This window comes from Thrips palmi, unplaced genomic scaffold, assembly GCF_012932325.1.
Source record: "Thrips palmi isolate BJ-2018 unplaced genomic scaffold, TpBJ-2018v1 HiC_scaffold_19, whole genome shotgun sequence".
NCBI classification, from domain to species: Eukaryota; Metazoa; Arthropoda; class Insecta; order Thysanoptera; family Thripidae; genus Thrips; species Thrips palmi.
Window position 1 is genome coordinate 14,378,414 of NW_023144628.1, and position 11,906 is coordinate 14,390,319.

The following is an 11,906-nucleotide window of genomic DNA, read 5'->3' on the forward strand; positions in this document are numbered from 1 at the left end:
CCGTGGAAGGGCACTGCACCCGGGGTTTTCTTTCAAATCGGGACGCAAGGTAGGGCGAGAGTGGGTTTTTGGCAGGGGTGACAGACCTGCCGAGACTGCCTCTATGCCTTGGCTTCTAGCAATAACGGGGCAGTGTAGTGCTGCAGATCACCCGTTCCAGTTGTGGCTCCGTGGTGGGTGTTGCGGAAGCGGGGGGTAAAATTTTAACGAAAAAATTTATGGATTCTCACATTTCTCTTTAAAAAAAACGGCCCTTTTTGATAACGGTACAATTGCATGCGGGGTGGCAGGCACCATCCATCAGGGCAGGGAATTTTTCCCTCAGGGACAAAACTTTCGTGTGCCCCAAACCCCTCCGCGTGTGCAATTGCAGTAAAAAATTTGGACAATGAGTTTCATCCCGCAACGGTAAACAGGGTCGAAAAACGATGGTTTGGGACTTTTGGGTGCAATGCAAAGATCAGCAATTGACATCTGCTGCCGGGTTTCTCTTCCCCGATGAATTGCCCCATGAATTTACCTGTTGCGGGAAACGTTTTATGATATTTGAGCGATTAGAGTGGCCAGGCGGGTTGTACCCACTATCGCGTAGCCAGGCTGACGCTGACGCAGCGCTAGAACACCTTGAGGATCTATTATCAGACTGTTTTAGTTCTCCTTCTCACTCACCCTTTACGGGATTTATTTTCACAGGACAAAATTACACAATATCATTTTGGGAGGCTAATGGTCTTTACTATGTGTTTAATAGCCATGGTGTCAATGGCCGAAATTCTCATGATTTCTTTCGCCCGGGCCCTTTGAACGTTGCAAGGCTCTTTACAGCTGCAACACAGCACGGCCTAGCTGTTCTTCTGTTATCTAATTCGGCTTTGATGGTGTGTTACGGGGCTACTCGATGTACAGCATTTGTCCTCTGGAGGATGCTGAGCAAGACGTCCTGTATGACAGCCCACTTGATGAATACGACCAGCAAAATCCGGATGTTGCCGAATTGGATGATATTTGGGCCCTTTACGGTTATGCTGGAAGTGATGTGTCTCGTTCCCCGGTTCAGATTTTAGGAAAATCAGTTGAAGGTGATCACATTCAAGTGGTTGGGCCGTCTCAGCAACCAAGTAGTCCTGCCTCTTTTGTATCATCTGGTTAAGTGATGAAGTTCCCTTAGCTTTACTCCTAAAAAAGGCAAGGAAACGAAAGGCAGCCAGACAGAGCGGTGAACATGGACAGAGCATTGTGCCAATTAAAAGGGCAGTCGTGGTTTTAGAGCGATTGAGTGACGATGACCTACCTCTTGCTTTTAGAACTGCTTCCAAAGCATCAGCTGACCGTGTCCAGGACGGCTGTTCTGATAGGTCAACAGCTGGGTCACCGTCCGTCCTATCTTCATCCAGTGAGGAAGACGTACCGCTGGCGTCTCGTGTAGGTCGAAAGTCAGCGCAGCCTCCGATCGTGCAGAGCACAGGTCAGAAGCGGGGTCCTGGTCGGCCAAAAAAAAAGAGTCGGAAAAAGCCATTCACTCTTTCCCACCGAGATCGGCTAAAGGCAGCTAAAAAAAAATATTATGAGAAAAACAAAGCCAAAAGAATAGAAGCTGCCAAACAGTATGCCTTGACTCATCCCGAGGTGCACCAAGGGGCAGTGCAGAGCGAGGGGGTAAACACTTCAAGAAATCATGTACAGACTACTCGGTATTACGCTGTATTACGGGGGTTTTACACCTGTATTACGGCCCAAAATCCCCAAAATTTGGCATTTTCGACCCAAAAAGGAAAACGAGAAAGTGAAACCGCGTAATACACGGTTTTTTTAATTACCGGTGGTTACCCCCTCGGTGCAGAGGTACACAGAGGCACATCCCGAGGTGCATCAGGCGGCAGTGCAGAGGTACACAGAGGCACATCCCGAGGTGCATCAGGCGGCAGTGCAGAGGTACACAGAGGCACATCCCGAGGTGAACCGAGGGGCAGTGCAGAGGTACACAGAGGCACATCCCGAGGTGAACCGAGGGGCAGTGCAGAGGTACACAGAGGCACACCCGGAAGTAAATGAGGAAGCGACAAAAAGGGTACGGGGAAAAGGAATCGGGAAGCGGAGAGAGAAAGGTGGCTTGATTATGCTGACAACAATCCACAACGTCAAGCCAATTACGACCTGGTGCGGCACTTCCCCGCGTGCCATGAGGGAGGGCCCAGTGGTTGGAACTTGGCGGGGTGACGCGCTGAATGCCGTCCCCACATTTACGTTGCAGCAGCCCAACTTAAATTTGGGGCCACAATGCGTGCATTGTCACGCCCGTTTCTTCCAAGAGGAAGTGGGCAGGACGCAGTGGTGCTGCCAGTCAGGTCGACTGTGCTTTTTGTCACTCCCTCCCCTTCCCGCTGATGCAGATTTTTATGAGCACGCTCATTTTAAAGAACATCCTGGTGCGTACAACAATCTGTTTTCCATGTGTGCCTCTTGTGTGAAGGGAGAGTGGCTCCACACGCGGCATGGGCCTGGCCCCGCTTATGTCAAGCTTCAAGGTCGCACGTACCATTTGGTGTATGATGGAAGGCGTCAGGGCACGCCCGGTCGTCCAAAATTTTACTCAATTTTATTTTGATGATGGTGCCGAGCGGCGAAGGGAGGCTCAGGGGCAGCACCTGAATCAGGTGGTCATTCGTGCCATCCAGACCATGCTGGAGGCGAATAATCCCTATATTCATTGCTTTAAAAGATTTGCCGACGAGCCTGGGGAAAATGTCTCCCTTTTTTTTCAGCACATAGAGAGACGAAGGGGGACACATAATTTTATCGATGGTGACCCCCAAAGCGGAGGTGGCTGTAATTTTACCCACCGAAGATGTGCCGTACGAGCGACGAAAGCTTTTAATTTCGAAGTTCGGTGTCGGGTCGCATTTTATCGACTACAGAAGTCCCCACGTAGAGCCCATGCAGTATCCCCTTCTCTTTCCCAGCGGTGATCAGGGGTGGAGTTACGATTTAAAAAGTGAAGATGGGAAAAAGGTCACCCCTCTCGACTACGTGCGGTACCGCTTGTTGGCGGAACCACGGGTTTTTTGAGTTTTCCCGCCTTTCGGATACGTGGTTGGTCGATTCGTTTTGCAGGGTGGAAGAAAAAAGGTTGCGATACATAGAGTATTGTCAACGAAATCCTGCCGACAATCAACTTCGAATCGGACCACGAGAGGAAGTGCAAGCGGTCGTTGACGCTCAGGATGCTGCTTTAGCAGGGGGATTTGATGAAGGTCAGCGGCGCAGGGGCGGCCGGGGGAGAGGCAGGGGGGGAGGCCGGGGGAGGGGCCGGGGAGCGGCGGGGGACCCTTTTCCAATGGGTGGCGGGGGGCGGTGTCATGGAAGATGTGCTGAATGATGAGACCGTCGAAGGTGACGGAAGGCAAGCCGGCCGTGTCTATTTGCCCAGTACGTTTGTGGGGTCCAAACGTTATTATAAGCGGCACTACATGGACGGCATGGCGGTAGTGCAGCGAAAGAAAATACCGCACTACTTCCTCACAGTATCTGCCAAGGCTCTTGGCCAGAGTACCGCCAGTCGCGTCGGGGACGTAGCACAGAGGCGCATTTGTCAAACAGGGTGTTCAAGCTCAAGCTGGCTAGGGTTATCAAAAAAATTAGGTCTGGCCGCTATTTTGGCAAACTGTGTTACATTATATTGGGTTTTGGAGTTTCAGGCTCGTGGACTTGCCCACGCGCACATTGTGTTTAGAATCGCCGACGAAAATGCCCCAACGCAAGCTGCAGACGTCGACAAGTTTGTGAGGGCGGACATTCCGTCTGCCGATGAGGCCAACGGCAGACTCCGGGAAACCATTTTAAGACACAATATTCACGGCCCCTGTGGCCCTCCGAACAGGACGAATCTGCCATGTTGGGATGCTGAAAAGAATGTTTGCAAAAAATACTTTCCTAAGGAGGCCACCCCTGTGACGTATTGTGACGAGCGGGGGTTTTTTTCATTACAAAAGGGATCCACAAAACACGGCCATCATACAGGTCAATGGCAGAGATGTGACGATTTCAGACCGTGATGTCGTTTTGTATTGTGCTGCTGTTTCGCTGAAACTCGATTGTCACGCAAATCTTGAAATTGCTTCAGGGAGGAGAAGTTTGAAATACCTCTTCAAATATCTGTGCAAGGGCAATCCTCTAACTCGGGTAAGGTTGGTGGGGGACGCCGAGGCTGAGGATGGCCCTATAAATGAGTGCGAAGAGTACAGAACGCACAGAATATTAGGAGCAACGGACTGCGCCTGGAGAGTGCTCGAATTTGACATGGTCGGCAGGAGCCCAAGTGTGACTGTCCTTCCAGTCCATTTGCAGAATAGGCAAACTGTTCGTTTCCGGCAAGGTCAGGAGAGGGAAGCACTCACCACCTCGATGGAAATTCGGAATTTTTTTTCAAACGGCCTCTCATCGCGGAACTGGATGACGTCACTATATCGACTTCCATGAACGATATATCGTTCATTCCAGGCGGCCCACGACAACGCGTGTGCCGGTTTGGGAGTGTGTTGGCGATCCAGTGACGCACTACGTCACGAGGCGGCAGATGAAAGAGAGGATTTGCCGTTTGTTTTGGCAGGCTCCCAACCGCGGTGAACTTTTTTATCTGAGAATGCTGTTGATGCGGTTTCCCTGTCGTGGCTACCATGATCTTTATCTGTTGGGTGGACCGGAGTGCACAACGTTCCAAGAGGCTGCTCGCATGCAAGGTTTTTCTCGATGACGAGCGAGAGTAATCGGACAGCCTGGTTGAGGCCCATTTTTCATGACCCGGGGACAGGTTGAGGTCATTCTTTGTCATGTTGTGCTACATCGGTGCTCCAGCATTCAGCCTCTGGGAGCAGCACAAAGACCTTCTGTCTGAAGATTTGTTTGAGGGGGAAGAGAATCGAGAGCGTGCCTACCAGGTCGCTCTCATTCAGATCGACAGAGGGCTTAGGCGGCAGGGAAGTTGCGTCGTCGATCACGGGCTCCCTGAAGTGGAGGACCTCATGACAGAGTTGGGCAGGGAGCAAGTAGGCTACGACAGGACCGCCTCGGCCAATTATGTAGCCGAATGGCTGCCACGTTTGTCAGCTGAACAGCGCAGCGTATTCGACTACGTGTGCGCCTTGGTGGAGGGGTCTGAAGATGCTCCCGAAAACAACGGCATGTTTCTCGATGCACCCGGCGGATCGGGGAAATCCTTGCTGGGATCCGTTTTGGCAGCACACTTTAGGTCGAAAGGCCTCATTGTCCTCTGTGTCGCTTCGTCCGGTATTGCCGCTAGTGTGTATGTGTGTGGGATTACTGCCCATTCCATGTTCAGGTTCCCTCTCAGTCTCGATCAATGAAAAATTTTGAGATAACTGACCTCTGCCCCAAGTCCACAACTTCCATCTTTGATGAAGAGACAACTTGAAGCGTCTTTTCCAAGCTTCGCACTTGACTGACTACCTCTGACGCTGAATGTTGAGCAGTTAAAACACTGTCCAAACATGACACTAATGTTTCGAGACTTTTCACCAAGCTGGTGAGCTCATCCAACTGCTTCTGAAGTTTTTCGCAGAACTCTGCGCAAACCTCCTGAAACCTATCAGGCGGGCAAAGAGGGTTGGGAACACGATTGAGTGTCATTTCATAATCATTCAAAGACCGCTCCAGAATAGAATCGAATTCGGGCGAAAATTCAGTGTCTTCATCAAAGTCTGCCTCAAAACTTGACAACCGGTGTTGGGGTGGACGCAGTTGCAGAACCAGAAACGACAACGACGTCGTCAGCAAAATCCAAATCCTTTGATGACGAAGCCATTGCTGACGAACATGCCAAATGAGAAGTCTCCATCAATAAACCGGATGTAGAACAACGCTCAACGTCAGGGTGATTCCGTGCGTAGAGGGTCATTTTGGATGTACCAAATGTTCATTTTTAAAGTTCAACTTTAGGGGCTAAATTTGGTGTAGATGGCATACATAGTACCCCACAGTACCCCTCTGAGCGTGGCAGCGCTACAAGTTGACTTTTAATTTCCCCCCTTTATGAAATACGGGGGAAATTACAGAAATAATGACGGAATTTACAGATTACGGATTTACAAAGCGAAGTGTTTCGTCTCCTGACCCGCTGGGTTACAAGATAGGTAAAAACTGTTGACGGTGTTATTTTGAGCATCCAAAATAGCGTTTTTCAGCGAAGGTTGTGGAAATTTTCTCCCTCAGATATAGGAGCTACGGCCCGAAACGGAATTTACATCTATTTTTACACCCTTACCTTTTTAAAACAATTCTGACGGCCGGGAAGCGTCGTTTGACCCCCCAAATGTCCCGCGGGCACGGGTTTTCGGGAAAGCGTTTTTTATGTTCTTTCGATCCCAAGTGGTCGCGAGGTTCTAAAACGAAAAGGAACCCCAGTAGACCGTCAGTTCTGAAAGCAGCATAGGTCACATGGTCACACGGTGGACATTTTCCCATAGGCTGTTTCGGTTTAAAAGTGATATACAAAGGTCACCTCCGTAATTTTGCGAAGAATAAGTCAGGGAAGAGAGTGAAATAGCCAGTTTTCTTTTGATGTGGCTGAGTCCTATGCTACAGCATGGCAATGTTGTCTTAGAGGTGTTGGTGACCATGACGGAACTTACAAAACGACACTTAAGCAGCTTACGAAACCTAGAAAAACAAAAGTTAGATTGGCTTATCCACATGAGGACATGGTCTTCGTTTAGTAAAACAAATTTGAATTGCCAGAGCCACCAAATCAACCTCAGTTCAGGCGCAAGGCCCCGGTGACCTGAAATGACCCCCTACGCACGGAATCACCCGTCAGTGTTAGATGAAGAAGTCAATTCTGCCAATGACGACAACATAGCTGAAGAAGAAGAAGCGGCTATGTTACCGGAAGTCGAAGCATTAACAACGACAACATCGTTACCAGAAGGCGAACCCAAATAATCAGCAAAAAGGTCGCTCTCGCTGCACTATGATCTAGAATCCCGAAAACGCGGAAAAAATTCAGAAAAACGAAAGTGCTCTGATTTGGCTCCCGTGTGGTTTAAACTATCCTCGAATGTCCATCTGACAAGAATCAAGTCAAGAAACACCTCGGTCGGTCGCCTCCGACTAATGGGAGGCTCCCAAAGTTGACAAATTTGTCAAACTTGACTAAACGTTTGTTGACGTTCTTCGTTGAGGTTCAGTCCGTCCTCGATTTCCCTGGGAAGGCGGGTTCGAACCCTCAAACCCTTTTACCATTTTAAAGGTCTTTTTTTAGGCTTTTTTTTGCACCATACGGTGTTTTTTTTGTGTCATTCTCGGTTTAATGGCAAAGCCGGAAAAATCCTTTACACAATTTAGCAAAATTGGTAAAATTCGAATTTTTGAGAGAGTCGGGATCAAAATGGCTGGGTTTGGCTGGGTTCTGTCGGTCAGTTTTCAGTAGTCCGGTCACCATAGTTTGATAATCCATCGGCAAATGCTGCGACCACCTGCGACCCCGGTATTCTATAGCCCTCAAACATGGGGTTTTTTAAGCTTTTTAAAGACAAAATTCCGTCCGTGCCTGCTTTTTCTCACACATGGACACAAAAATATATGGAACGAACGGGCTTCAAAAGTGCTATCAAGGACATATATTTACTCTTAGTTCATACCGGAATGAACTCAAAATCACCGGAAGTGGGCTCAAAATCACAGAAAATAGGCGGAAAAATGCCGAGATTGAGAAACGTGAAACCGAAAATGAACTCAGGGACATCAGAAGTGAGTGTGCAGGGTGCAAATGGAGACTTGCTGCAACTTTTCCGCAACATGACGTAAGGTATAAAGGGAAAATGCGGAACTATTCTCACTCTTAGAAAAGCAGTTTAGAAAAAAGGGAAAAGGAAGAACTCAGTTTTACTCCAAAAATAAATTAAGGCATGTGCCTTTTAGAATAACTTTCGCGTTCTGAAACTATTTAAAATTACATTTTTAAAGTGAGTACTTTCCAATTTTTGCCTGGCGGACTGAAGTAGATTCCTCAGCGGGGTATTGGTCACAGTTACAGCTGGCAATAATGGCATTTTTGTAATTAAATAAAACTTACGCTCTCCATTTTGGGGCATTGGTGAAACCCTTTTTCCATTGCTGGCCAATTAAAATTTTTAAATTTAAAAAAAATTGAATGGCAGAGAAAAGCCGCTTCATCGTTGTGTTATTTCTTGCACAGCCCTTCTTCTTTTTACAAACTAAAGGTCCCGACCTCGAAACTAGTGCCAGCAGCTCTTTACCCGACTTCGATTATCTTATACAGCTATTTTTTCTCAATTTTTAGTCTTTTTAAGCTTTTTTTGCAGTTTTTTTCAGAGGCATGTCACCATAGCTCAAAACTTATGTCAGATTCGGATTCCCCGACCCAAAATACCTACTAGAGTAAGATTTCAAGGCCGTAGGAATTTTTTCCGCGTTTTCGGGATTCTAGATCATAGTGCGCTGTCTTCTTCTTTAACCATTGGTGGCGTCCTTGTATCCATATCAGAAATGGAATGTTCATTCAAGGAAGAAGATGAATCCCTGATGTCACTCCACACAAAGTTCTGTCTCATTTGGTTGACCAGTTCTAGAACCTGATCAATGGATGACGACTCAACTAGAGCAGAAACGACGTACCAGACATTCTGACTAAAAATTTGATTATAACCAGCAGAAATGAAAATGAACTTGATGCCCAGCACCTCAAATGAAAAAGCAGCAAACCGTTACAATATATTTTCAAGTTTCAACACCCTATGTAAGCTTTGAAACCTATGAATAAATGAATCTACACACGTTCCCTTGCGTAACACAGAGAACAATTTGTTGCCGTCAAAACTTCATATAACCTGTAAGCTGATGAATCTACACACGTTCCCTTGCGTAACACAGAGAACAATTTGTTGCCGTCAAAACATCATATAACCTGTAAGCTGATGGCGAACAGTCACTTAATGTCGGTACAAAATAAAGTATTTTTCCAACGCGAGTCTGAACAAGCAGTTCGGGGTGGAAGGGGGGGAGAGGAGGGGGGGGGAGTATAGGGTACTTTCGTAGATCCCTGAACCGGAAGCACACAGACGCCATGTTGGCGGAAGTAGACCCAAACTTGACATGGGAAAGAGACGTTCGTCAAACGTATCGGCCACACTTGAACATAAACAGTTGTTTGATACTTGTTTGCAGTGCATATGTGTTTCGCGAGCAATATTTGAACAGCTCGGCTATAGTTTTGGATCCGAAGAGAGGTTAGTTTCCGGCCAATTTGGCGTCTGCTGGTCTGCTTGCTTCCGGTTCAGGATTCTACGAAAGTACCCTATTGCACCTAGACGTGACGTCACGCAACACCGAGGTGCAGCGAATTATAACGACACTACGTGTTTACGCCTTCTTTCGGTTGCGCCGCTGGCCTCGCTTTGGCAGACACTTTGACCACACAGCTCCCTTCTGATGTCCAGTATTTCCGGTAGAAAATTTTGATGCATGAAGTGCCCGCCAGGCAAACACAGATGTCCCACCCCGCTCCACTACAAGAAAGGTGTACGCTCCCGTAATGCAGCAAGTACCGGCGTCTGATTTCAGGAGCCCCAAACTTGTAAGTTTCAACACCCTATGTAAGCTTTGAAACCTATGAATAAATGAATCTACACACGTTCCCTTGCGTAACACCGCCAGTCGAACCCGCAACCTTCCGCTCCGCCGTCCGTATAGTAACGATGAAAAACTGACGGGTATGTTGTTGGCTACAAAATTCCTCGCGTCAAGCTCCATGAAATTCCTTTAATGCCACGCCACAACCCTGACACAAACCTGTTTTTGGCCCCTAAACCAAGCAATGTCGGATCAAAATTTTGGTTTCTAGTTTTCGAATGATTCCGGTGGTTTACGATGTGCTGAGATAGTAAATGTCAACCAATTTGCCCTCAAACCGAGATTTTGACCCAAAATTATGCCGTTTCAAATGAAAAGTGTGCCGAAGGTAGGTGTAACGCCAGACGCCGATCGACGTGGCGCAGCATTACGAAGCCAGTTACGCCGAGACGAGGTCTGGCGTACACCTACCTTATTGTGGTGGCTGAGAGAGCGAAGCCCGTTACACCAGTTCGGTTGAAAAGTTTTGTCCGTCTGCGTGTGGGCGTTGCACTACTGCTGAACGGCTCGGCCGATTCGGCTGAGATTTACTAGTCACTAGGTATATCCTTCGCTCGCCACACACCAAAATTCTTAATTTTTACTCACTTCATTTGATCATATAAACCCAAAAACACATTAAAACGGCAGAAAAAGGACAATATTTTAGGTACTTCCAACTTTTGGTCAAGTTTCATATCGTCTATTTTGTTTTTTAGGATGCTGATGACGAAAATAGAACCCATTCTGACCCCCGACACACAGTTACGTCCTTGTAGTGTACATTTTGATCACCAAGTGCTATTTTTTATGGGGATCACGCCTATTTAGGCAGGCTGGCGCCGCAGGCCAAGGTAGGTGTGTACGCCAGGCGTGGAATGTCGAAACTGGCGGAGCATCGCGAAACCTGTTACGACAGACACGGTATGGCGTACACCTACTTTGTATATCATTACACTGACAAAAATTTTGTCGTAACTTAGCGACACATTTATCGCTAATTTTTTAAGCGACAAGATTTGTTGTGGAACAAATAGCTTGTTAAACCAAACTCGTACTGGAACTAAAGGATAATTTCACAACGACTAACTTGTATTTGAAAGTAGACTGCTAATGTGTTATTACAAGTCGTTGACCAACAACAAATGCTGTCGGTCAAGTCTTGTAAGTCGAAAAAGATTTTGTAATGTCTGGGACAAGTATTCATGGAGTACTTTTGTCGCTAAATTTATTTTGCCTAATTCTTTTTTAAATAATAGTAATGTTGCTATGACTAAAGAAGGGGGTTACCCCAGCAGGTAGTCCCACCAGGTATAATCCTAACAGGTATAATCCCAACAGGTATAGTTCCCACCAGGTACAAGGTAGGCTTACGCCAGACCGCGTCTTGTCGTAACAGGCTTCGCGATGTCTCGTGGGCCCGTTTCCCCCAATCCGCGCCTGGCGTACCTACCCTTTGGGCCCGCGGCGCTAGCCTGCCTTCGGCAGGCATTTGGGTTGTCCATCGTCGGTTACTGGGTATTCCCTGCGTAGGGGTCATTTCAGGTCACCGGGGCCCTTTCGCCTGAACTGAGGTTGATTTGGTGGCTCTGGCAATTCAAATTTTTTTTACTAAACGAAGACCATGTCCTCATGTGGATAACCAATCTAACTTTTTTTTTTCTAGGTTTTGTAAGCTGCTTAAGTGTCGTTTGTAAGTTCCGTCATGGTCACCAACACCTTTAAGACAACATTGCCATGCTGTAGCATAGGGCTCAGCCAAACAAAAAAAACTGGCTATTTCACTCTCTTCCCTGACTTATTCTTCGCAAAATTACGGAAGGTGACCTTTGTATCATCACTTGTTAAAACCCCAAACAGCCTATGGGAAAAAGTCCACCTGTGACCATGTGACCTATGCTGCTTTCAGAAATGACGGTCTACTGGGGTTCCTTTTCGTTTTAGAACCTCGCGACCACTTGGGATCGAAAAACATAAAAAAAGCTTCCAGAAGCCCGTGCCCCCGGGACATGGGCGGTCAAACGACGCTTCCAGGCCGTCAGAATTGTTTAAAACGGAAGGGGGTAAAAAAAGATTAAAATTTCCCTTTCGGGCCGTAGCTCCTATATCTGAGGGAGAAAATTTCCACAACCTTCGCTGAAAAAAAGCTATTTTGGATGCTCAAAAAAACACCGTCAACATTTTTACCTATCTTGTAACCCAGCGGGTCAGGAGACGAAAACTTCGCTTTGTAAATTCCGTAATCTGTAAATTTTCCCTCATTA